The sequence below is a fragment of the Rhinolophus hipposideros genome (assembly GCF_964194185.1).
Source record: "Rhinolophus hipposideros genome assembly, chromosome: 20".
Classification (NCBI taxonomy): Eukaryota; Metazoa; Chordata; class Mammalia; order Chiroptera; family Rhinolophidae; genus Rhinolophus; species Rhinolophus hipposideros.
In genome coordinates, this window is record NC_138066.1 from 36,630,253 (window position 1) to 36,658,214 (window position 27,962).

Below are 27,962 nucleotides of genomic sequence, written 5' to 3' on the forward strand. Positions count from 1 at the left end.
TGTAGCCACTATGCTGGACTGCCAGCTCCATGAGGGCAGGAAAAGCCTTGGCTTCTGCTCCCCAGCATCCAGCACAGTGCCCCCGCTCATCAAAGGTGCTCAAAACATATGTCTCGAATGAATAAACTGCTGGTATGAATTACTGAGTGAGCCAGATTCTCCCAGGGGAGGACACTGCATCCAGTAAGAAGTATTCCGAGAAGCAGACCAACTCTTTCAGTTTTGCTATTTGAAAAGTTTCAGGATAATCCTTCAGTGCCCTGTCAATAAGAGTAAAATCACAGCACTCCCCCAGCTCAAAAACATAACTAACTTCTCCTTGTCCAATGCAAACTCTTTATCCCTGCCCAAGGCTCCCCAACAAACTCAGCCAGCTTTGAGCACCTACAGCTCCTCTCTCCAGCCTCCAGATGACTTTCCAAAACGTCCTATCTTCTATCAAGTCAGCTTATCTCCCTCTTGCCCTCACCCCCACAGACTCTGTTCCTTTCTCACAGATATGTGGGCCTAAAATGTTTTTCCCCTTGGTAGCACTATATGTCCTTTTCCTGTCAGTCAATGTTAGAGAGGCTTTCCCTAACCCACATATGGTCCAGTCACTGCTTTAACTCTGGATGCCCATAGTACTTACATATGCAGCTGAGGCTTTTTCTTGTTCCATCTCCTTCCGTTTGAGGAGTTCTCTGTTGGCAACCTTCATGTATCATTCTGATTTAAGAGCTTCCAACTGGGTATTAGATTTAAGATACCAAACGAACATCTCCTTTATAGTTTACTACATTCGCATGCGCACAGATAAATACCACCTCTACTGCACAAGTCTGTACTGAACAGTCAGTCACTGATGGCCACCAATACTGAAAAGCATGGCACGAATATGGCAACTGCATCTAGGAAAACAAGATGAGCTCTACCCTGTACGACTGGCTACCTAGAATTTGGAAGTTTTTCTGGAGAGAAGCGAAGCATCCTTCCTCACAGAAATCAGAGGCAGGCTGCCAACTTTTTAAAACAGAAAGAGTACAGCCTTTAAGAAACAACTGTAGGTTGGGCAAGAAAATCGTCGTGTCAAAATTTCCAGGCCTTATTTGGGAGACCACCTCAGAGATAATGTGGATGCCTGACCATGGCATTGTACACCAGAAGCTAAATATTAATGAATGCCAACTATAATTTTATATATATAATATGATGGCTCGGTGTGAGGTCGGAGGGATAACGGATGGGGGGAGGGGGGTTCACAGTGTGAGGGATATAAATGATGAACGTCTAAGTATTACCTTGTCTTGTACACCTGAAACTAATAAAAAAAGAAAACAAAATTAAAAAAAAAAAAAATTTCCAGGCTTGAAGGCAACTAAAGGGAGAAGAAGGGCAAGTTGCTGGAAAAAGCCTGTGGGTTCTGTTAGCTTCGGCCAAAGCCCAAATAAGAGTCATAAAAGCATTCACTGATCTAGAATGCCATGTAAGTTATTAACATTCTTTTAACATAGGCAACAGAAATAAAGCAGAGGAGGGAAACTTAAATTTCTGAATCTCAATGTCATAGACCCATAACACAGATCAATACTTTTTGAAGAGAAGGAAGAACCTTTTCTCTTATCTATTCGGGTCACTTTCCTGACAAGAGATATAAAGGTAATCCTGGACACTTAGCACGGAGCAATGTATAACAGGGCCGAGAGTCCATATTCTCAGAGAGCCCATGTGGATCCTGTGTTAGAACTCCTTCCTTCAAAGTAACTGTGGTTGGAGGGCAGAACCTCAAATTCAAAGAGCATTTGTGGTGGTTGGAAAACATGGCCCCAAATTCTTTGATACTTGTCCCCCTGAGAGAAGGGATCTTTGTCCTCTCTTTAATCTGGCTAAGCCCATGATCGGTCCCACCAACAGAGTATGACTGAAGTGTCAACATGCAACTCCCAAGGTTATGGTGCTTTCCGCCTGGGATTCTCTTGGGAGGCTCATTCTCCAGAAACCAGCCGACACCCTGTGAGAAGCCCAAGGCAGAGAAGAGGCACTTGGTCTACAATCCCAGCTGAGACTGCCCTTTGACTCAGCCCAGCGCAGGCATCACATGTGAATAAAGCAGCCTCCAGATGATGGCTGCCCCCAGATGTCCGGTCTTCCCAGCGGAGGCCCCAGACATTCTGGAGCAAAGACAAGCATCCCTGCTGTGCCTGTCTAAATTCCAGCCCCAGAATCCGTGGGCATCTGTGATTGCTGTTTTATGCCACTAAATTTGAGATGGTTTATTGCATTTGGTGACTAGAACATTTTTACTAACATAGTGATGGAATACCATCTTTATAGAGTCCAATTTTCATGAGAAAAAGAATTTGCAGTTTCAAAGCAACACGCTTTGCTGTTAAAACTTTTACTAGTGAACCTCTTCTTTCCTCTGCACACTCACTTTCTAAATGATTCATCCAGTCCCATTTTTTTCCAAATAACATCTATACACCAATAACCCCAAATTTATATCTCAGTCCTATCCTCTCATGAACTCCAGAGTCCTATTTCTAACTGGCTACTCAGTATCTTTATTTTTGGATGTCTAACAAGCACCTCAAATTTAATGTACCCCAAGTTAACCCTTTTGTTAAAAACTTCTCCCAGACAACTTCCCCTTCAATCTTCCCCATTTTAGCAAATTACAACTTCATTCTTGCATGTACTCAAGACTAAAAACCTTGAAAATAAGCCATGATTCCAATTTCTCTTCTCCTCTTCCTTCCTTCCTCTTTCTCCCCTACCTATATTCAATCTATTAACAGATTCCGTTGGTTCTACCTTCAAAATATACCTAGAATGCAAGCACTTCTCATCATTTCCACTGCTATAGTCTTAATCCAAGCCACCATCATCTCTTACCTAGACTAGTCCACTAAAATCCTAACTGGTCATAATGCTGTCACCCTGTCCCTCTATAGCCTATTCTCCACATATCCTTTCAAAATATAAGCCATATCCTTTCAAAATATAAGCCAGATCATTTCATTCCTCTGCTCAAAGCCCACTCAGAAAACAATCCAAACTCCTACCATGGCCCCCCAAATAATCCATTTTACCCCTGGATGCCTCTCTGACCTCCTCTCCCACTGCTATTCCTGTTGCTCACACCTGTCTTTCTACTTCCTTCTGTAACACACCATGGACATTTCTGCCCCAGGCCTTTTGTACGTTCTCTCCTTCCGGGAAAGCCCTTCCCCTAGACAGCTACATGGCTCACCCCTCACTACCGTCAGGTCTCTGGATAAATGTCCCTTGACACCACTCTATCTAACACAGCACATAGACCTCTGCTGAATTTTTCTTCACAGTACTCATCACCCTCTAATATATCATATATTTCTTTTTTGTTTATCTCCTTCCACCACTACCTGCTAGAGATGTAAGCTCCATAAGAACAAAGACTTTCTTCTGTTCACTGCTACTTTCCCAGCATCTAGAGGATGCTCAAATATTTGTTTGAATAAATGAATAAAAAGTAAATAAGTTTTTTAAAAAACATTTGTAACATACTTTTAGCATAGAGAAGTCTATGCTAAAGAAGCTAACTAACTTCATATAATGGCATAAGTTAATATTCCTTAAGCATAAGCTAATAGGTATAATAATTCATGCAAATTTACTATAAGTGACAAAGCAAATATACGAAGTTTCCCAATAGAAGAATTTATATTAAAATGTAAGCCTCAAAAGAATTTGTTTTTAAAATATAAGCCTTTTCCCATAAAGCTAAACTTATATAGTAGTTATTTCTCCTTAAATTGAAATAATGAGACTTTGGCACCCTGTTGTCATCTAAAAGAAGACAGTTTATGACACGTGCTTGTTGGTAGTATTTGAGAATCTAAGAAGCTATACCATAACTAAATATGGACATGTGGACACTGAAATGAGGCATCTCATGAAACAAAAACCACTTGGATGAGTTAAGTTTATTGTGAGATATTCTCAAAGTGAAAGCACTAAGACCCAACCTAGAGTCAATAGTAAATCTCTTTACACAGTAAATCTATTGCCTGCTTTTCAATGCTTTACCCTCAAGACACTTGGGCTCCAACCCAATAACAAAAAACATCTGTCGTGGTTATTGTTTAAGAGCTCTTAAAATATGTAAAATCCAACCTCCTCACTTTACATAGGTGGAAACAGACCACTGACATGAGAATTAGGAACAACATCCAATCACTTCTTGACTTAGTCTAGGGGTTCATTCCACCCCATTATGACTTCAGAGGCAAGGAGTGGATCAAGTCTTCAACTTTACAACTGAAAAAATATGGTTAGAGGGGAAGAAAAAGTTTGACCTCAAAGAGAAAGTCATCCATCCAGGCATAAAAATAGGGTCACAGTTGTTTGTCTCTTAAAGAGAAGTATTTTGTTGTTGGGATTTTTTTTTTTTAATGTTTATCACAAAACTGTAACCTCAGGAGATAAAAATGCACAGAAGCAAAATACATCATTTCTCAAAAGTTTTCTTTTCTCCCCCCCCCCAGCTTTATTGAGATACAATTGACAGAGAATATTGTATTAGTTTTAGGTGTACAACATAATGATTTGATACGTATTTTGAAAAGGTTATCACAAAAGTTAACACCCACCAATTCACATAGTTACAAAGATTTTTTCCTTGTGATGAGAACTTTTAAGGTCTACTCTCTTAGCAGCCTTCAAATATACAATACAGTACTGTTAACTATGGTCACCATGCTATACATTACATCCCCATCTTAGACATTTTGTAGCCAACCTGTGACACCTAAAGGCCACATGTAGAGGTGTCATTGGTTCATGGAACATTTGAGTACCTCTTTACCAGGTGCTTTGCTAAGCCCTGGGGAACACAGAATTGTAGAATTCATAGCCCCTATCAAAGCAAGAGGAATGCAACACTCTAGGGGGCACCCGTGGAACATAACTCCAAGACAGCAAGGTGAAGGGTGCTCCTGAGAGTCGTGTAATCTGGTCCCTATTATCAAGGAAGATACAGTTTTGAAAGAAAAGCAGACATATAACAAGATAATTACATGAAAATGGAATGGTACTACATGAGAAGGCAGATACTTTACAAGGTATCATGGATGGATGGGAGATACGGTAATGCTACTGAGGAAAAGGTAGCCAGTCCAACTAGAGGGGATGGCAAGTGCAAACATAGGAGTGCTCAACAGAACTTAGCATAGATCTTCTGGTTGGTTACACATGACCCAAAAGTCTACGAAAGTGACAGTTAAGCTGGGGCAATGGGTATACACCCAGCAAGGACAAAGAATGGAAAATGAGATGACAGTGGACAAAAGATTATCAATAAAATTCTGAAATCCAGAAAGTGGAGAGATGGTAAATGACCTAGCACAGCTGAGAAAACTGAACAATAAAGGCCTTCAGAAGGGATTTCCAATCAGAAATATAAGGTATATCCCCAAAAAGCTCAAAGTTGGAGGTGGTAGGTATGGTTGAAAGCAGGGATAAAAGATTTAGCTGAAAACAGGAGAATTGATTGAAAAATCTATAAAGAGCATTTAGATTCCCCCAAATAACTACCTCTCTTCAAACCCAGCAGGAGATAATTCTTATTGTCTAGAGAAAGCTAAGTCTAGACTTGGGGACACCAGACACAGCTGAGAGCAAGTAAGTCACTGAACTAAAACAATAGAGATGAGGCGAGAAGATACATACATCAGCTCCCAGGACCCTGGCAGCCAGGGCCTCCCCCAATCACTCCAAGTGAAGCCCAACAAAAAACAAACCCAACAAGCACATAAGATCATTCAACTTTAAGAACTAAGAACTACTACACTTTTAAAGAAAACCCCCAACGAGAGAGAGAGAGACAGAGAGAGAGAGAGAAAAGAAAAAAGGAACGAACCCATATTCAGAGTACTTGAAGCAGACAAAAATCTCACAAAACTGTAAATAATATCCTCAGAGAGACAAATTATACCCATCAAACAGGAATAGGATAAAAATGAGGATGAAAATGGCAACTGAAAAAAGTTCCTGAAATTGAAAATGAAAGCCAGAATTAAAAGTTAAATAGACAGGTTGAAAGATAAAGACAAAGAAATGTCCTAGAATGTAATCCACAACAACAAAAAGATGGAAAACAGAGCAGAGGGGAAGTAAAAACAAAACAAAACAAAACTCAGATGGATCTGTGCAGCAGATCCAATATCTGATCAACAGGATTCACAGAAAAAGAGAAGGGGAAAATGCAAGGTGGGAATTAACAAAGAAATAAAAATTTCCCTTTCCAGATGGAAAAGAACCCATCTAGTATCCAATTTAACGAATGAAAATAAACCCACACTAAGGTAAACCCACACTAAGGCACTTCTGGTAAAATTTCAGAACAGTGGGACTAAAGAAGTTATAGAAGCTTCCAGAGAAAAGAACCAGGTCTCTTGAAGAGGATCAGAAATCATAACAGCATCAGACTTTCGACACACTGCAGAATTCTAGGCCAATTGGGCCAAAAATGCCTTCAAAACCAAAAGCAAATGATTCAATGCCCACCCAAAGGATCATTCAAATATGGAGAGAGAATAAGATATTTCAGCTCAAAAAATTTACTTCCCATGCAGCTTTTCCTGATATCCTATTACTAGAATATGTGCTTCAGCAAATGAAGCAGTGAAACCAGAAAGAGGAAGACATGGGAACCACAAAAAAGGGAATCCAACATAGCACAGTGGTAAAAGGAGACCCAAATTGCAGCAGGACTAGGGGGGATGGGGCTTTGCCTAGGAAATAATGAATAGATTGTTGATGTGTTTAATTAAGTATTTGAAGTAAACTGCCAGGCATTTGAGAGAACTGCTGGAACCTCCAGGGAAATTAGCAGTAGGTATAAGAAAAATCCAAGAAATTTTCAAAAATAAAAATATTAACTCCAGGAAAAATCAAATATTTGTGTGTGAAAAGAAACACAAATATGTGTTTGGCTTATCGGTGAACAGTATTTATTTAGTCAAAATAAAATGCATTAGTGGTTTAAAAATTATGACGATTGTATTGTGAGGTATGGGAAGGAATAGTGGTGGTAAAAGAAATCTTAACCAATGATAACAGGAAATTAAAATGTCTAAAAATTTGAGATATCAAAAATCACAGGATAGGCTTATTACTTAGAAGCATGGACATAAATACCAGAAGAAAAAGCTAAATGCTTTGAAAGTGGCTGTCTCTGGGAAGCAGTATGTGGAAGTGAGGAGGGATGAAATAGAAGACTTATTTTCAATACAAGCCTTTCAGTATTCTTCACATTCTAAATTATTTGTATACATTACTTGGATAAAATTTAAGACTATGTTTTAAAGTGGAATGCTGAATTCCAAAATAAAATAAAAATTAGGTATTTTATATTCTCTCGGAAGGAACCTCTTTATTCATTCGCCCATTTATTTATTCAAAAACAATTCAATCTGGAACCAAGGGCAGGGTATGAGAGCGGGGAACAGGGCAGACAGGTCTCTGTCCTCCTTGAGATGGAGAAAGAGAAGTAAACTAGGAAGATAATTAGCACTGGTGATAAGAGCAGTAAAGATAGGGCAGTGAGTGACTGAGGTCAGGTTAGCATACTTTAGATTATCAGGGAAGGCATCTTGGAGGAAGTAACGATTTGTTCTGACCTCCAAAGGAAAACAGACCTTTTTATGTTAAAATCTCAGCTTTGACTTTCTAGACCAAAAAGACAATGTAAATTAAAATCTTAAAATAGGCAGACCTATGATTAGAGATTCTTTTAGGAGACTTGGCAGTTCCAACTCTTTACCAAGACCAAGCAAAGCCTTGTCTCCTGCCCAGAGTGGCTGTTAAACTAAAAATCCTTAGTAACAGAAGTAAGTAAATCCATTTCCCCCTCAGCCCACTCCTACCCTGTTATAGGCTGGGTTCTTCCCCCCTTTTTTTGGTAAGATTCCATTGATTTTGCCTGTGAAGAGTTCCCTAATTTTCTTAAGAGCTCATTCGGTTTATCCAGCATTTCTTGGTGTTTTGTGCAGGAGGGGTTTCTGGGTATCTAGTCTACCACAGTGGGAACAGAAGTCGGATGTGACAATGAAAGGAATTTAAGAGAACTTTAGAGGTAGAACCAATAGGACTTGCTGATAACTTGAAGAGAAGCAGTCATATGAGAAAACGAGAATTAAAGATGTTCCTACATTTTTTACTTGCACAATGGGGTGATGCCATTTACTTAGATGGGGAATGTTGGGGAGAATGGCACAAGCTTGTGTTGAGAAAGCTTCAGAGTTATGTTTTGGACAAATTAAAAAAAAAATGATTAAAAAGGGCCCAAGAAGAATGACCTCTAGAAACAGTGATTCTCCTCCCTCAAAAGACAGGAATCTTCACTATTTCTCCACCATTCCAATCCACCTTGGCTCGGCAATGTTCAGGTCTTAAAGAGAAATTAATACTCCACCCAGCATATTGTATGTAAGGGCAGCGAGAATAAAGACCAGCATCTAAGTCTGTGCTCTGGACTGTCGCCCTCTAGCCAGCCCTATCTAGACCCAGGAGAGTTTGAAGATTAAATTTAGGAGGGAAAAGGTACGTACTTCATTTCCTTGTCCCTGGTACACTAAACACAAACATCCCAAAGTCTCTGCATGAGCTTGAATTCTAGAAGAGAATTTTATGCCAGAAAGTTTTAAGGAGGAAAAATTAAATATATCCAAAATATACAAAGAACTCTTAAAACGCTCTCAGTAATAAGAAAACAAACCCAATTTTAAAAAAATAGGCACCTCACTAAAGATATACAGAAGGCAAAAAGCATATAAAAAGATGCTCACTATCATATGCCATCAGGAAATTGCAAATTAAAACAACGAGATACCACTACACACCTAGAATGGCCAAAATCCAAAACACTGACAATACCAAATGCTGGTGAGGATGTGGAGCAACAGGAACTCTCATTCATTGCTGGTGGGATTGCACAATGGTACAGGCACTTTAGAAGAGTTTGGCAGTTTCTTACAAAACTAAACACACTCTAGCAATCACTTTCCTTGGCATTTACCCAAATGAGTTGAAAACTTATGTCTGCACAAAACCTGCACCGGAATATTTATAGCAGCTTTATTCATAATTGCCAAACTTGGAAGCAATCGTGATGTCCTTCAACAGGTGAATGGATAAACAAACTGTGTTACACACAGACAATGGAACGTTATTTAGCAATAAGAAGAAATGAGCTATTAAACCACAAAAGACACGGGGGATTCTGAATGAATGTCGCTAAGTGAAAGAAAGCAGTCTGAAATGGCTCCATACTGCATGATTCCAACTCTATGACATTCTGAAAAAGATAAAACTACGGAGACAGTAAAAAAGATCAGTGATTGCCAGGGGTTGGGGGAGGGACGGATAAGTGGAGCACAGGGGACTTTAGGACAGTGAAACTCTTCTGTATAATACTGTTATGGTAGATGCACATCACTATACATTTGTCAAAATCCATAGCACATATCACAGAACGAACTCTAAAGCAAACTATGGACTTTCGTTAATAATAATGTATCAATATTGGCTTATCAATTATAACAAATGTACCATACTAATGCAAGATATTAATAATTGGAAAAACTGGGGGAGATAGAATAAAAGGTGTAAGGGAACTCTCTGTACTTTCTGCTCAATTTTTCTGTAAACCTAAATCTGCTCTAAAAATATATAGTTTATTAACTTTTAAATGTATGAATCAACATTTATGAAAAATAGATTTAAAAGATAAATCTGACCCACAAAGTTTAAATTATGTAAAAGATGAAAGATGAGCTATCTCCCAATTAGACAAGCTTTTCTATGAAAGTCTTATCAAAATGAATAATATACTTGAAAAAATAAATGACCTTGTTGTACATCAGTTCTCTTCAGAGAATAGCTGATCTTATCCATTAGCATCTACACAACAGGAGGTTAAGAAAAGGCCAAATTACTCATGGAATTATCATATAAACCAAAAATGTAAGTGAGGTAATGGCCATGACTTAGAAAGAAAAAGAACAAACACTTAAAAAATTATGAAGAAACCCTATTCCAGTTTGCATTGGGTGTAGCTTATGATCTAAATTCTAAAAATCACACCTATGCAGAACCTAGCCTGAAGCATGAATTGACATTGGATTTTTTTCAATCACTCAACCAAAGAGAATCCTGAATTGGCCAAGATAATGTAACAATCCTATCAAGCAGGTGGTTATTCCCATTTTACAGATAAGAACATAAAAGTTAACTGATCAGGCAGATAATGGTAGAGCCAAAACACAAACTTGGAGTCTTTAAACTCCAAGGCCAGCAGGGGCAAATTATCTGTTTTCAACTCTTATCTCTGTTGCATGATCTCTGACAAGTAAAATTCTCTTTGAGTTTGTTATACAATTATAAGATAGGAAAATGAGAGCTTTACTCATTTTACATATAATAAATTAAAGTTAACATTAGTACAAAGACATGTCTGAAACAGAACACTAATTCTTATAAAATTTAAAGAAATTCTTTATTTAAATTGTCTATTTAAAGACAATTCTTGTCTTTAGAAAGTAATCCATGCAGTCAGAAAGTCTTAATATGTTCGTAGTGTACCGTGTTTCCCCGAAAATAAGACCTAGCTGGACAATCAGCTCTAATGCGTCTTGTGGAGCAAAAATTAATAAGACCCAGTATTATATTATATTATATTACTGTGTCTTATATTAATTTTTGCTCCAAAAGACGCATTAGAGCTGATTGTCCAGCTAGGTCTTATTTTCAGGGAAACACGGTATGAAAAACAGGCTGGCCCAGTGACTCAGGTGGTTGGAGAGCTGTGCTCCTAACACTGAGGTCCGGGTTCAATTCCCACATGGGCCAGTGAGCTGTGCCCTCTACAGCTAAGATTGTGAGCTTTCCCTGGAGGTGGGCTGCCATGAGCAACTGGAGGTTAGCGTGAGCTGCCACGTGCTGCCATGGGCTGCCAGCAGCCAGTGTGAGCGGCTGGCAGCCAGCAAGAGCTGCCGTGAGCGGCCGAGCGAAGATTGGCGACTGACTGCCTGGGGTGAGGGCAAGGCTCATAATACCAGCATGGGCCAGGGACTGTGTCCTACACAACTAGACTGAGAAACAACCACCTGAACTGGAGTGGGGGGGGGGAGACAGAAAAAGGGGATAAACAAACAAACAGACAAACAAAACAGAATGAATATTATTTCAATTGTCATGATTGTTTTGATAGTTAAAATCCATCCTTGATTAATATTCAGGTCCATAAATATCAAGAAGAGTAAACAGAATAAAAATAAATCTCCAAAGCACTTTCCTTTGTCTACTCTACCATTTACCTTTATCTCCAAAACAACAATGATTTCTAAACCTTGTGGATATGACTTCACAAATCTGAAGAAGACTTCATAGTTTATGGTCCTTTAGAGCAGCATTTCTCAAACCAAGGACCATATGCATTAGAATACCTGGCTGCCTGTCAAAATGACCCTAGATCTATTAAATCAGACTCTCTGGAGTAGAATAATTAAATCTTTTCTTTTCTTTTTTAAACAAATACCCCCAGGGTTCTTATGTCAAAGGCTTTACACCAACAGGTCTCAAACCTTTTGCTCTCAGGACCTCTTTATATATTTAAAAATTGAGGACCACAAAGAGTTTTGTTTATATAGGTTATATCTGTTAATATTTGTATTAGACATTAAAACCGAGAAAAGTTTTAAACATCATTAATTCATTTTAAAATAATAAACCTATTACGTTAACAAATAACACTTCTATGAAAAATAGCTATATATTTTTTAAAATAGTGGAAAGAGTTGTTAAAGGCATTTTAAAGGTTTGGAAATTTCTCTAATGTCTAGCTTAACAGAAGATAGTTGCATTCTCATATTTGCTTTTGCATTACATCTATTGTAGAATATTGTTTAGGTTGAAGTATATGAAGAAAATTTGACCTCACAACAGTTAGAAAAGGGAGAACTGTATCTTAATAGCCTTTTCAGATAATTTTGGATATTACTCTTTAATACTACACCAAAACTCGACAAGTAATAGTGTTTAACGGTTAGATGCAATGTGGAATCTGAAACCTTACCAATGAATTTTTCATATTCAGTTACATTAAGAAACATTAGTCTAGACACACACTGGGGTTTCATGTAATGAGGTAGCTAGACTTCTTCCCAGATTAAAGTTTAAGTTTATGGGGGGAAATGTGCACTCTGTTAATTGAAAAGCTATATTTCTAAACAGTATGCATATTATGATTAGAACATTAAAAGTATATACATACGGATTTATTCATATGTCCTGAACACAAATATGATATTTACATTGTTTTCTGTCTTTAGATTCTGCAAATAATTTATGTCTATTATTAGCTTAAATAAATTATAACATCTATAACCTAGAACATTACTATGCAGACCTTTAAAACATGAGGTGGAGATATAAACATATTTACATGGAGTGTTTTCTAAGATAAAGTGACAAAAGCAAGATATGGAGTTATTGTGTATAATTTTCTACAATCTATGGAAGGAAAAAAAAGAGAAAGAATATACTTGCATGTGTACACATGAAATTACTCTGAAAAGATAAGAAACAGGTAACTAGCTATCCCTGGAGAAGCTGTCCCCTACTACACACCTTTTTGTACTGATCACATTTTTTTTGGCTAAAGCATTGCTTTCACAGTAAAAAACAAAACAAAACTGGAGTCTGGAACTGAAAAACAAAACTTGTAGATTCTTGCTACAAATCTGCGGTTAAGATTTGCATTCGTCTTTCCTAGGGAAAGGGGAAGCAGTTTAATCCAGACACGGTAGAGGTCTTCTCTGTCCCCCACCTCCAGTATCATTCTCCGTTACTTAGAAAATATTCCACTGGGTATAAAAGAACAGTACTCTCATTGTAAAGCTCAGAGTAAACTGAGGTAGAAGCCTATGAAATCACACAGCTGTACACAGGATACTGCTGACCCAGGACACCTCAGATATGTCTACAGAAACAGAACTTTTTTTTTTTTAATTAACAAACTTTACTTTTTAAAGCAGTTTTAGGTTCAAAGCAAAATTGAGTGGAAAGTACATTGCTTCCATAAGCCCCCTGTCTCCCAACAGGTACAACCTCCCCCTCTATGGACATCAGGCATCACAGTGGTACATTTGAGAAACAGGAATCTTAGAGCCATCTAAGATGATTCTTCCACATAGCAATTAGAACCCTAAAGTGTCCCATATGCTCCTACCCACTAACAGTCCTCTCTTATTTGTGCTCTGTGATGCAAAGGGACAATGCCACATGGAATTAAGAATAAACATTGACATTTGGCTTCAGAATGCTTCAATTATTCCACCTGCCCCTATGCATTAGACAGTTACCATCCTAATTATGTTTTAGTTTGGTTAATATTTCAATAAATTTGCTTTCCTTGAACATATTGATAAAAAGAGGCCCAAATGCAAAACAGGTTTTGTCAGGCAGTCAGTCTGAGATTAAATATTTATTGTGTCTAAACCACAAGTAGAAAAAAAATTCAAAGGCCGACTATTTTAATGCCAACTCGATGCAATATTGCACTTTGGTTTCTAAGAGAGGTAATTACACAGCTAATATCTGGGTTTTGAGGTTTTGAGGATTACATTTGGGTGGATTGAGGGGGGAAGGAAGGGGAGAACAAAATAAAAGTCTAATGCCTTTAGATTCTGTCAGAAAAACACTGTTTGCTAAGCAGCAAAACAAAATCAATATTAGAAAAGACGCGAAAAACAGGCAGTTTAGCACATTTTCACCCAAGCAGGTGTTCAAATTCAGACGCAAGTCCTCTAATTCTTGTAAGAAGAATGAGAGGTCGGGACACCACAAACTAATAAAATCAATCAACAAAGCGGGAAAACAGGTGGTTAACACCAGACAAGGGTTTTCCTAAATTAGGCTCACCTTCGATAATCTAAATCAGTTTTCAGAAATGCCTTCTACAAAAACTACCCAAAGATCCCCCTAATAATTTGCACTCCTCCTCCACAATAGGGAAGCCATTTATTTACCAGAAGGTTTACTTTCTCTTTCAAGTGCTGCTGGCTTCCTCCTGCCCCACATACGGCCAACAGGCAACTGGAAGGCCTTTACTTTCCAGCCTTCCCCGATCCCAGCCTGGAGAGCTGGTGTGCGAGAACCTGTTTCACAGAGAAGCTGTGTGCTTCTTCACAAGGCTATTTTGAATACAGATGCGTTTGCAAAGCAAAATTACAGGATAGGAAAATAAAACTCTACTCCAATGAAAACGCATGCATACACACATGTACACACACACACACACACACACAGATGAGAAGGGACAAATCATCCCAGTCTGTACAGACCATTTACTGCACCTCACCCCCAAACTGTACACTGTCACACCCTCCTACCCCTCAAACTTTCAATATTATTTGTACTTTTTACGTCATAAGGAACTCCAAGGGACTGTTCAAATTCCTAAGTGGTAATAAATGTTTAACGTGTTGAATATTGCTTAAAATAAATGGTCTGCAATCGTGAAAGATGCAGAGAGACTTCTCACCTGGACATTTGTATAAACAGGAATTTTCGGTTTGCCTTGCCTATTCCTTTTGCAAAATGGCCTCCCTTTTCTCCTCCACAATGCAAATGTCCCTGGTCCCTCTTCATTTAGTGTTTTCCTATTAGGTTAGAATCTCCTAGTTACTCCTTCTTTCCTTTGGGTCATTAATGGCTTTTGTGAAAATTGTGACTTCCCTGACTTTATAATTAGATACTGCAGTTTTTAATAATACTAATTTTTAGCACTCAAGTGTTAGCTATCTGCCAGGCACTGTGCAAAGTACTTTACGTACATTATCTTGCTTAATCCTCACAACTCCTCTCCTGCATTTCATGGAGAGAGAAACTGAAACCCAGAGAAGTTCAAGCAACTGACCGAAGGTCTAAGAGGTAGTAGAGGGAGATTAAAGCAGAAGGAGTCTGAGCTCAGAGCCCATTCTTTCACCTTCTTCACCAACTGTGGACCGTGAAACCCTCACACACACACACCGCCCAAGCGTAAACCCTACAGTAATGGTTATCATAAAAAAGCTCAAAATGTAAGTTCCTTGTCCCATGTCGTTAAAAAGTCAAAGGTCAGGTAAAAGTTCACTGATAAGAAAAGTCATTTATTCTTATGGAACGGGGTAACAGAAAAGAGAATCAGATAATCCAAACCTTATTTTATTTGAAGGGCATATGTGCCTTCCTTATTATTCTTTTTATTAGGCTGTGAAATAGGAATTTGCAATAAATATATCCAAGATAAACTAGTAAGTAGAAAAAGCTGTAACAATCTGGAGAAATACCAAACTATTAACAGGATATATATAAAGTATACTAGCTTACATTCCTACAAATTTAAATTTTTTTTACAGTAGCATGTATTACTTTTGTAAACAAGACAAAAAACTTATTTTAATGACCTCTGAATCCAATTATTAACAGAATAGAAAGGATAAGAGCTGTGGCTCCACAGCTTCCTTTCCCCTCAGTTTAGTTCTCTTAAATTAAAACTTCCATTTAAAGCTCCCTAACTGCACTATGCTGTTTCAAGCCTCTCCTCTCCTGTTCCCAACTGTTTGCAGACAAATTTTAATTCCTATTCATCCTACAAAACCCTGTTCAAGGGTTCCCACCTGAAATAGCCACTGTATGACAAAGCCTTTTTCTTACCCCGTCACTCTCTTCAACTGGATATTTAATAAGAATTTAGGTTTATGGAGTCCTTATTGTGTGCCAGGCATGCTAAGTTGCCTGTATTATTTCATTGAATCTTCAACAGCCCTAGGAAACAGATAGTGTTATCTTCTCCTCTTACAGATAAGAGAACTGATTCTCAGATTCTGACTAGGAAGTGGCAGATCCGGGAGCCAATCCCAGATCTGTTTGACTCCAGAGTCTGAGTCTTGAACACTAGTCTGTCATCTACCCGGCCTTAAGTCCGTACAGACACAGCACACCCCCTGGTCCCCACAATGCCTCCAGTTCTGTGAAAAGAGAGAACATGTTTCATTATCCTTGAATCCTGCCTAGCACAATAACTGGCTCTTAATATACGTTTGCTGATCTGAACTAAGAGTTGTGATAATCCTAACATGATACATGAGAACTGGCCATAAGAGAAATTCATTCTACCATATGCTATTCCCTTTAAAAACTGGAGTTATTCCAAACAACTTACCACCAAAGTATCATCTTGCCATCCTGACTAAAGTGCACCATAGTAAAGCCAGGTTCCTAGCAACAAATAATGTAACCACAATATTCCTTTTTTTTCACCATAACCAGTAAAGACTAAAACAGCCAAGATGTCATCCTGCTGGACTTCACCAAGGTTGCCCAGGACACTAGGAGTTCTTCAGGATTTGGGGGTGTTCTTCAAGTTCTCTTTAGCTGATTTTTATGAATGGCCCAAAAGTTATAGTAAAATTTTTAAAATATGGAAGACATAAAATGTGAGTGGTCAAGTTGCAGCCAACTAAAAATCCTCGAAAAATTAAAAAAAAAACAACTTCTGCACTTAACCCACACAAACCCAAAAAATCGGGACACTTCCCTTTGGATGCTGGCCCAGTATATAAGGTCAAGCTCAATGACAACTCCACTAGGGCAGAGGCCATGTGCACTGATTTACTTTGGACAAATTAACCAACCCCGGGAACACACCTGCCGCATAGTAGATACTCCATAATTAAACACCAGTATTCCGCCTCAAAAATCTTTCAAAGCCTCCCCTACAAAAAGTCAAAACTGAAAATCCTTGGTCTTGCATTCAGGACCTCTTATAAGTAGGCACTCCTTTTCTCCTACTTACCTTCCTAATCTACCAGGATTTTGTTTGTGCTATACCACCATACCTCCTCACCCCTAATTCTTTATACCTATCAAATTCCAACCATTACTTGGGACCCAGACCAAATTTCTCCTTTGGCAAGACGACTTCCTAGACAATTCCAGGTCTCGTGACCTCTCCTTCCTCTAAAACCTGTAGTTTGCTTAGTGCAGCACTCTCCAAAATAACTTTCCACGATAATGGATATATTCCATGTCTGTGCTATATGTTTTCATTTTTCTTTTAATATACAATAGCTACCTTGCTAGAGATCATAGGCTTAATGTCTCATCATCTCTTTGAGGACAACATGTTGCACTGTATGGATAAAACATTTATGAAGTCACCTCAGTAGACTGCAAGTTCTGTCAACAAGGCATCCTATCTTCACAGCAACTTTCACTAAGTTGCAAAAAGTAAGTATTTGTACACCCCCTCTAAGAAAACTATAAGGTGAAAATGTGCTAGACTACCTCTGCCCCATCTCACATCTGAATGTCAAGACACGCACAGTCAGGGAGGAGAAAGCAACTTTCTGGAGACATAAATGACCACTGATCAAGCCACAAGGCACTTTGGTTTAAATAACATTTAGGTCATGACTGTCCTTCACCTACAAACTTGCCTAAATAAATATTTCTTTCCATTAGCAAATAGCTAAATTCTGATGATTATGCTGACCAAAAAGTTAGTTACTTCCCAAGTTAAACAGTACAGATAGAAAAATAACCTAAGCGAACCCTATTTGTACTTTTTTCTCCTGTTTATTACGTATCTCCTATGGGGTCTGACAGTGGTATTTCACTGTCCAGGTATATGTTAGAATTTCACCACCAGCTTTCCCAACAGGGACTACACTCACTCTAAATCAAGACCAAATATTTAAGCATAGATAGTCAAAAGAGCACAAAATGCACAGGTGTGAGTTCCACCACTATAGCAAGTATCTTGTTTCTTTGCCTCAATTTTCTTACCCACAAAATAGGATTAATGTTACAAGAACTATCTATGCCTTGCGGGTCAAGTCATAACTGTGGATATTTCTAAATGATTATTCTTCCCAAAATAACTACATATAAAACTAAAAGATTAATAAATTTGCTATAGTTGTTTGCGGAAGGTGTACTAACAAATATAGACTAAGATCAACCCTCCATCATCTTCTACATTTTTTTTGTATTTCACGCTTCTTTCCCCCATCCCACTAGGCAAATATCTGAGCAAAAATTCTGCTAGTACTCTGGCACATGTAATAAGGAAATAAATGTGTTGATTCAGGGAACACAGATGTTTAATATAAAATAAAATAGAAAATTGACTGAATCAAGTCATAACACAATCTAAATCCACATCTAAAAGACTGCGATGATTCACTATTCTGATTTATTCAAACCAATGCTTTATCAGCACAACTAGCCAAAAAGTTACAACCCATTCACAGAATATATACCCTTTAGATACACACAATAAAAACCAGCAGACACACATTATGTACATTTTTAATAAGTGTTGTCAACACCATACACCCACTTGATATAAACACAGAGGGATGTGTACTAAACATGGAAAAAGCAACTTGAGTAACAGTATGAATTCTGCTAACTTAAGACCAACCACACCCCCCAAACACAGGTAAAGTTTGCACACATGGCTTCACCAAGGCCAGCCAGTCTTTGTTTCCCTCTCCTCTGCATTTACCCAAGATCTTGGCTCTGAGACAGAAAACTCCCACTCTCGATTGGTGCATTCTGCCCTATGCAATTAAGCAACACCACAACCCAGTAAACGCCAGGTCTCAATTATTTATCTTCTGGCCGAGTTTACCAGGTGTTTATACAAGAACAATGTCAAGGAGAAAAGAGGTTTATTTCTCTCTAGAGCGGGCTTGATTGGGGGGGGGGGTGGTATTTTGTTTTAGAAGGGGGAGGAGGGAAGCAGGGCTTAACGTTGAAAAAGACGGGAGGGAATTTAGAAAGAGTACACAAGACTGCCAATTTCCCTACAGGAAACTTGATTCTTACGCAATAATCCTACCCACAACCAACCAGCTCGTGAGACGGTAGGGGGAAGACACCTATTCTTACCTCCAGAGGGGCAAAGCTGGCTCCTAGAGGAGCGAGAACACCGCAAGGCCGAGGAAGTGGCTGGGGGGGAGGCTCTTTTCAACCCCCCCCACCTCCCCGAGATCTCCGCCGGCGTGACAGTAGCTCCTGTGGCCAGAACGTCCCCGGAGCCCCAGAGAGCAGGAAGTCGGGGGGCTGTCCCTCATCTGCCACCCCCACCCTAGAGTGCTCTCGTCCCACGGTCCTCCCCCTCGAGCCCATTCTCTCTACCTCGGCGCCTCCCCCTTCTCTGAAGAACGAAACTTCCTTCCAGCGCCCCCTGTCCCTTCAGAGGCCCGCTCCTGTCATCCCTAGGAGTTGTCCCTTCAGAGCGACCCTCCGTGTCTCTTTGTATCCCCCTGCCCCACTGAAGTTTCGATCCACAACTCCCCCAAACACCCCAGAAGCTCCCGATCACTCCGGTGTCCCCGGGGTCCCCAGGCTTAGGAGCCGTAGGGGGAGCACGGCCCCACCCTTCACCCCCTTCACCTGTTTCTCCCGCTGAGGCCCGACAGGCCAGGGTGCGCTTGCGCCGGGGTGCGAGGCGCGGGGCTCCCCGGGTCCACTGGGTCTCCCCTGGCCGACGCTGAGAGAGCGCGCCGTGCGGGGGTGCCAGCCAAGGATCGGTTCGGGCTCACTCCCTCCGCCGCGAAGTCGGAACCCCAGGCTCTCCCAGTCTACGCCGCCGCAGCTCCGGAAATCTCTGAATTACAGCCCCTCCAGCCAATCCCCGCCCATCCCCAGCTTGGCCGCGACACGCCGTCCTGCATAATTCATGAGACGGCCAGTTTTCTCCGCCACCCAGAGGCCCTGGTGCAGGTACGTACATCCGAACCCCCACCCACTGACCAATGAGGACAGCTTCTGTAAGGAAGGGCGGGGTCACACAAGGCTGGGAACGCCCCTTGATGGCTGTTCCGAAGGCTTTGTGTTCCTCCCTCCACAACAGCAGGGGAATTGCCAAGGACTCGGGCACAGAATTTCGGGGGGAGGGAGGGAAGATGACCGGAATGTCCTGCTAAAAACTCAGCTGAGTTCCTGGCAGTGCGTGACGTCAAGACACTTTAAATGCCCCTGATGCGGCTCTCATCTGCTTGCTCTCCCTTTTCCCGGCCCTTGGCACCACGTGGCGGCGAGGTTGGGAGTCACTAACCACGTGGGAATCAGCTAGTTAGACGGTCCTAAGATACCGCCAAGTCCTCGGGGCCCAACACCTCAATTGGGTTTCTGGAGACGGCAAAAAGAACATGGGTGACTCCCGCCAGCTTTGAACTGCAGTTTCTGCGTGAGACGGGACACACACACCCGGAAATATGACGTGGAAATAAAGTAATTACTAGAGTGCGTGGGGAGAGGGTAGTGGATTTAACCCTGTTCTCGGTTGCGTCGCTTTAAGCATCAAACGCCACTGTTCGCTCATTGGCCAGTTCACGAGAATGCAGAAGACAGTACATATGAAAATTGATACGTATACATATTTTTATGCTTCTGAGTTGAAATTGTCTGCCTTTTTTTCCCCTAGTCTACTTCGAGCGCGAACCCAAGTTTTACTGCATTGAAGCCAGTAGTTTATAGGAAATGTAGATATTTTACCTTACATAATAGAGGATGTACTTTGCATGATGGAGTAATTTGTGTGTGTGTGTGTGTGTGTGTGCGTGCGCGCGCTGATACTATCAGGTGTTTTTTCTTTTTAATAACAGCTATTGTTTTTGTGTTTGTTGTGAGTGTTTAATACAAAGCGGTATAAAGATGAAATCTTAAAAGGGCCTATTATGCTACCACTCAGATAACCTCTGATGATAGTTATTTTCAATGAAACTAACACACATTCGTGGTTAGAAAATTCAAACGGTTCAGAAAAGTTGAAAATTAAAAAGGAAATTTTTCCTCCTTCCCCCACCAGTCCTTCTCCCCAAGGATAGCTATTCTCATTAATTTCTGGTGAGAAAAATCAATGACTCTTAACCTTTGGTGGGGGCGGGTCACAGATCTTTCTGGACTCTGTTGGATTCTCGCCCTATATATGCTTTTACCCACAAATTCTCACGATTCCCCAGATAACTGAAGCCCAGTCAAAGACCAGATTTGGACCTTTGTACCACCTTATTTATATCCAAGTGAGAGGTGATCCACCTCACCTAAACTCTGCTTTAGCTGTATTATCCCACGCAGTTGACAGCCTCCCTAATAGCATAGGGTCTAATATTTCTTTAATTATTTACTGCTTACAAAGTACTTGCACACTTATTACCTCTTTTCTTTCTCACAATAATTATGTGTAGCAGATAAAAGAAGCCATATTATTTATTGATAGGAAACTAAGGCCAAAATAGTATGACAATCTCAGGTCAGGAGCTACTCAGAGGTATACCAGAGCCAGGTTTTTGAGCTTCACACCTCATGACTTTGTTCCATTTACTAAAACCCTGCCCTCTTCCCCTGCCTTCTCAGCAGCTGGCTTTTGTTTCCCTCACACAGAAAATCTACCCCTGAGCCTATTTGTTCCACCTACAAAATTTCTCTCCAGCCCCGCCACTGGCCTTTCTCCACACTCTGCCAATCCCCCTGGGCTTACAGAGGGCGGTTTCTTTCACTTGAGCCTATGCTTTGACCTGAACTCCCCTTTCCAGCCTCATCCCCTCCATCCCACAAACCTTTCACTCCCACACTGAATTCATCCCTTTCCTCCAAACATGTCAGCACCTCTGTAACTTCATGCCATTAAAGATCTTCCTTCCACCTAAAATATCTTCTCTTTCCCCATTTCCTACCTGCAAAACTCTTATTCATCCTTCAAAGCTCAGTTCCTACATTACTTCCTTCGGGCTTTCTGAGATTCTTCCTGTCAAAGTTCATCTCTTCTGCTGGACTCCCTTAGCAGGTTGTTTCCCTATTCTAGTTTCCCTATCCACCTCAGCCCCATTTATTGGCCTACTTCCTGGTATATAAAATTAATGATTAACATTTATTAAGTAATTACTATGTTCCAGGAATTGAGCTAAGGTTTTTACATGGATGATCTCATTTGATCCTCAAGAACCTAGTGAGGTAGGGCACTATTATAATTCTTATTTTCAACTGAAGAAACTATGGCTGAGAAAACGAAAGACTGGTCCAAGATCCCACAACTAGAAACTAAAGATAAACTCAGAATGAGAATCCAGTCTGGCTGACTCCAAAGCCTGGCCTCTCTGCCTACATAGTTGAAAGCATTTGACTTCTAGCCCAGAACTCACCTAAGCCTGATTTAATCGAATAGTAATAAACATGTATTGAATACTCATACGGGCAATAGCTAACACATATAGAGTGTTCACTGTGTACTAGCCAGTACTCTAAGTATGTATTAACATGTATTAACTCATTAAATCCTTATAATAACCCCATGAAGAGGATACTGTGATTTTACAGATGAAAATGAGGTTTACCCAACGTTAAGTGACTTCCCCACAAATGTATGCCTGGTAAAGATGGCAGAGTCAAGATTCAAATCCAAGTGTCTATTTTGAAAGCCTGAATAACTGCTCTTCCTTTACCATATCTCCAGGCCTAACCTTCCTCTTGGATCCTCAAGGAAGCGTCTAAAGGAGAGGAAAAGGTGAGCGCCCCACTCTCTACCCATCAAGTGAATAAGCCTTGCGAGTTTCTGGTGGTTTATAAACATGTCCTCAAATTATCTGCCACTTCTCCCATCTAAAGATAAAGTCTACTTCCATTCCCTTGGTGACTTGCTTCTAATACATAGACTATAGAGGGCATGATGCTGTCTGACTTCTGAGATTAGGTCATAAAAGGTGATACAGCTTCCACCTGACTCCTGGTACACTCACCCTCAGCCTCCATGTTGTGAGGAAGCCCAGGCTCCATGTAGAGGCCACACAAAGGTGTTCTGGCCAAGAGTCCAGCTAAGAAGACCCAGCTGACAGGAACCATCAACTGTGAATGAGCTAGACTCCAGCTGATTCCAGCCCCCAACATTCAAACCATGCCAATGGAGGCCAAATGGAACAGAGAAGAGCCTTTTTTTTAAAAAAAAACAAAAAACCTTTTATTCATTTTAAATGTGTTTTTTCCAGGACCCATCAGCTCCAATTCAAGTAATTGTTTCAATCCAGTTGCGGAGGGCGCATGCAGCCCATGCAGAGATTGAACCGGCAACCTTGATATTATTAGCATCATGCTCTGACCAACTCAGCTAACCAGCCATGCCAAGAGAAGAGCCTTTTTTGCTGAACCTTACCCAGATCACAAATTCATGAGCAAAATAAATGTTGTCGTTGCTTTAAGCCACTAAGATTTGGGGTGGTTTTTTACACATCAATACGTAGCCAGGATAGGTTTCCATTTATCACCTCAGAGAGACTCAGATGAACTATAGGCTAGATCAGGAATTGAGACTTACCAGGCTTTGTAAAATTCTAGAAATGTTTTACTTACTTCCTCTTCCCTGGAGGAATTAGTACTAAAACTTTAAATCAAGAAAAAGATATGGCAAGGAAGAGAAGATTTGGAGAAGAACATTGGAGGTGGTAAATAGTTGGCAATCACTGCAGTGACCAAAAGGGACAAAGGGCAACTTGTGTGGATGATGGGACCCCCATGGGGCACAGCAACAGAAAGGTTCATTCACACAGGGTTGCCCAACTCCCCCTCACTAAAATCACAGAGGAGCAGATCTGTGCAACACGAACTCCTTGAATCTCTACTTTCCTTGTGCAAAAACACTGCTCAGGCATCATCATGTAAGCATCTCCCTTTCCTCCTGTCTGAAGAACAGTCCTCCCTACTCAATATTTTCAAGGTTAAGCTCTTTACCTGCTTAAAATATCATTCATACGATGTCATTCTGTTCCGTCAGTGGCTTCCCATGAGGCTTAGGATAAAGGAATTCTCCTTTTTTTTATCCCCTTCAGTACCTGCTTACCCATCCCCGACACCTCTATTCTGCCCACTAAATTCCAACCAGTCCATTTCCCACCTCAGGGCTTTTGCACACACCATACTTTTTCTTTCTCCAGCTTTCACATGGCTAGTTTCTTCTCACCCTTCTGGTGTCACCTGCTCAGAGACGCCTGGTCTAACTACCCTCCCCTAAAGTTGCTCCCAGCCCCTTCATCTCTTTATATGCTGTTTCCTCTGGAATTCTTATTATAATTCTCATTTATCTGTTTACAGTTTCTTCTCTTTCTTCCTCATTATACTGTCAGTTCCAAAAAATGGTCCTTGCCTGTTTGGTGCTCCTTTGTCTCCCCAGTGCCCAGGAAATAGGCACTCAATAAATACTTATTGAATGAATGGAAGTTCTCTTGGCCCTACAGTCCCCTTTCCGAGCTTTATCAATTCTCCTCTCCCTCCTGACCTTCCCCACTTATTTCCTCCCTTCTGGCTCCTAAGATACTCCCTCCTTTTTATCTTGATCCTCAAGTTACCCCCTTCTTTCCCATCATGGCGCTCATGCCCTCACTTTCACTAGCTCTACCCGGGTGCCTTCTGCTCTCTTCTCTCCATAGCACAGTGCCCTTGAAGACCATCAGAGACGTCCTCCTCCTCAAAGCTGATGTCTTATTCTCAGTCATTTTATGTATCTTTGCTCTAGAATCTGGTACTGATGATCATCTGCCCTCCTCACTCCTAGCCTTTCTTTCTTCCCTTGACCCCTGGGTTTGAATCCTGTTTCGGACACAGGATAAGCTGTGCAACCCTGGACAAGTTCTTTAACCTCTCTGAGTCTCAGCATCCTTGTCTTCAAATAGAGAACACAATTCTGACCTGGGTGCATTTGTATGAAAGTGCTTTTGATTGGAAAATACTCTCAAATGAACTGTGCAGCATGGAAGATAAAAGCCAGGTCCTGGCAGGGTCCACTGCTCAGCCATCTCACACAGAAGTGTGACCCTGGGCCAAATGCTTAACCTCTCTGAGCCTCAGTTTCCTCATCTGTGAAATAGAAAATATGAGACCATCTGCCTCATAGATTGTCATGAAGATTAAATGAAATAACCTGCAAAGCATTCAATACAGCACCTGGCACACTGTAACCCCTAATATATGGTAGTTATTATTGTTTTATGCAAAAAAATCAAGGTCAGAGTGGGGAAGACTTATTGGAAGAAAACTGAGATCTTTCCCAAATTCGAATAAAGCATTAAACAACTACAACTTGGGGTGGGCAATTCCAGGAACCTCACCAGAGGGAGTTTGTACAATGTCCCACTGGAGCTCTGCCCTTCCCTTGTTATGACTTGACTTTGAGGCTGCTACTAAAAACGTTAAGTCTCGGGCCGGCCCGGTGGCTCAGGCAGTTGGAGCTCCGTGCTCCAAACACCAAAGGATGCCGGTTCGATTCCCACGTGGGCCAGTGCCAGATGGCTGTTGGTTGGAGAGCGGGCTCTCAATCACAAGGTTGCCGGTTCGACTCCCACAAGGGATGGTGGGCTGCGCCCCCTGCAACTAACAACAGCAACTGGACCTGGAGCTGCTGAGCTGTGCCCTCAACAACTAAGATTGAAAGGACAACAACTTAACTTGGAAAAGTCCTAGAAGTACACATTGTTCTGGAAGTACACAATAAAGTCCTGTTCCCCTTCCCCAATAAAAATCTTAAAAAAAAAAAAAAAGTTCAGTCTCTGTGACTGTAGGCTCGAAATTCCAAATTGCTGGCAGAGGGGATTTCATTGGCCCAAACAGAACCAGATATCCATCCTTGATGAAGCATCTGTGGGAGTCCTGGTTACCCAGCAGCAGAGACAAAGTCCTGGAGGGAGGGAGCAGGGCTTTTCTAAGTAGAGAGGCATCCAATACACATCAGAATTACCTGAGATAATGTTTGTGAAAGTGCCTTGCACCCAACAAGATATCCTTCTCCCTCCCTGACCATCCTACAGTCTACTTTGCTGCTATCCCAACTCTCGTCATCCCCTAAAGGTGGACACTCCTGCCTTTAATTCTAAATTTCATTCTCTTCTCTCCCTAACTTCCTCCCTTGGCAAATTCAACTATTCCTAGCACTTTAAGGACCACCTCTCTTCTGATAGTTTTTATGCTGAGTCTTCTTAGGAGTAGATAAATTACTTTCTCTCCTGGGTCCGTAGAAACTTCCTCTGTAAAATAACTCCTGTGTCTTCATCTATAAAACAAGACCCCTTTTAATTCTTACATTCCATAATTCTATTAACTGCTCCTCAGTCATGCCTTCAGTTTTCCCACTTCTTTGTCTTTCTGCATACTGTTCCCTTTGCCTGGAGAACCTTCCCTGAGCCATATCACTGCTTTCACTTAATTGACATGTACTGAGTACCTATTGTTTCAACAGATATCTCTTGGGCCCTGCTGGCTCAAGTCCTTCTTTCCTGGGAATTGCTCCTGCCCTCCCCAGTCATATACTGGAATAGGTACCTTCAGCCACGACTGGATGACATAATCCTGTCCTCCTGGCCATAGATTATTAAATCCAGGTTGAACACTGATAGTCTCTGGCTTAATCAGATTCTGTCTGCCAGGAATCTGGAGTTTGAAGCTGAGAGGCACGGAGCCTGGGTTCCATTAATGTCAGCACTTTAAAGAGGGCCATCCGTCAACTCCCTCTCAAAAGTCCCTGGAGATCCCCCTGATTCCTGCTCTTCCTAGCTTAGCTGCTCAGCAATTCCTTGGAGCCCATGGGATATTTTGGCAGCCTTCCAATATAAATTCTTTTTCCCTTTTGGTCAATGTCCTTTACTTATACTTTCATTTAAATGATATTAACCAATATAATCCTATTTGAGACACTGCTGGGCTCTGGTGACACAAAAATCAAGTGAAATACTATCTCTATCCTGCAGCAACATCTATTTGAAATCCTACCCAGGTTTGGAATCACAACCTAAAAGCCAACTTCCCCCTTTAAGTTTTCCCATAATCCCAAGCAGGATCAATCCCTTTCCAGTGTATTGCCACTGCATTTTGCTTTATCTCTCTTACAGTCACCTCTTTGAGCTATTTTGAACATCTGCTTCTCCCACTAATTGCAAACCCTTTAAAATCAAGAGCTAGATGAGTTGTCTTTTTAGTCCCTTGGCTCCTAGCACATTGTCATAAACAGATCATTCAGAAAGACCATCTGTTGTTATGTCTGCCCATCATCCTCTTCCCTTTCATTGATAACCACAACTCAATTTCTTTGGGAACTCAGCCTTCCTTCACACTCAATTCCACACTTCAGGTAGGCTCTACAAGTGGTACATGACCTAGATTTGGTCAAAGACACAGTGATCTGAATATGTGACCTATCAGAGCCAATGGACATCATACCTAAGATTCTGCTGGATGTGGAAAGAAACCCTCTTAACTGGGGTTGTTCAGCTATTAAGCCATAAGCCTGCAGCTATTGATGGTCATCTTTGCCAACACATGGGGAAAATCTGATTACTAATGAAACATAGTGGAAAAGAGAAGAGGTGACCTCTGAAAATAGTTCCCTATTCACTTGACCCAGAGAACCCCACAAAATCATACAAATCAAGAGGTTCAAATGTTCGTGTTCACTTTAAGAACACTCGTGAAACTGCCCAGGCTATCAAGCATATGCATATCCGAAAAGCCACCAAGTATCGAAGGAATGTCACATTACAGAAGCAATGTGTACCATTTCATCTTTGCAATGGTGGAGTTGGGAGGTGTGCCCAGGCCAAATTGTGAGGCTGGACACAGGGTTGATGGCTCAAAAAGAGTGCAGAATTTTTACTGCACATGCTTACAAATACAGAAAGTAATGCTGAACTTAAGGGTTTAGATGTAGATTTTCTGGTCAGTGACGTCACAGAACTTACAGAGCTCACAGGCGGATTAACCCATACATGAGCTCTCCCTGCCACATAGAGATGATCTGATGAAAAAGAGCAGATTGTTCCTAAACCACAAGAGGAGGCTGCACACAAGAAAATGATCTCCTAGAAGAAACTGGAGAAACAAAAACTTATGGCCCAGGAGTAAATTCAGCATCA

General features: G+C 40.8%; 1 protein-coding gene and 1 pseudogene across 5 annotated transcripts in view; one reads left to right on the forward strand and one right to left on the reverse strand.

Moving 5' to 3' along the window:
* Positions 1-19,774, reverse strand: part of STAT3 (signal transducer and activator of transcription 3) — a 51,982-nt gene extending 32,208 nt beyond the window's left edge. For 2 of the 4 annotated variants that reach the window (XM_081027899.1, XM_081027897.1), the window contains exon 1: positions 19,468-19,774. The gene's annotated coding sequence lies outside the window, so the exon portion shown is untranslated. The remainder of the gene's footprint in view (positions 1-19,467) is intronic. The other 2 variants (XM_081027900.1, XM_081027898.1) reach the window with 1 other exon arrangement.
* Positions 11-27,951, forward strand: LOC308488365 (large ribosomal subunit protein uL22-like; annotated as a pseudogene). The gene is made up of 2 exons: positions 11-95; positions 27,434-27,951. The product of its transcript is annotated as a large ribosomal subunit protein uL22-like (transcript).
* Positions 27,952-27,962: the final 11 nt, after the last annotated feature.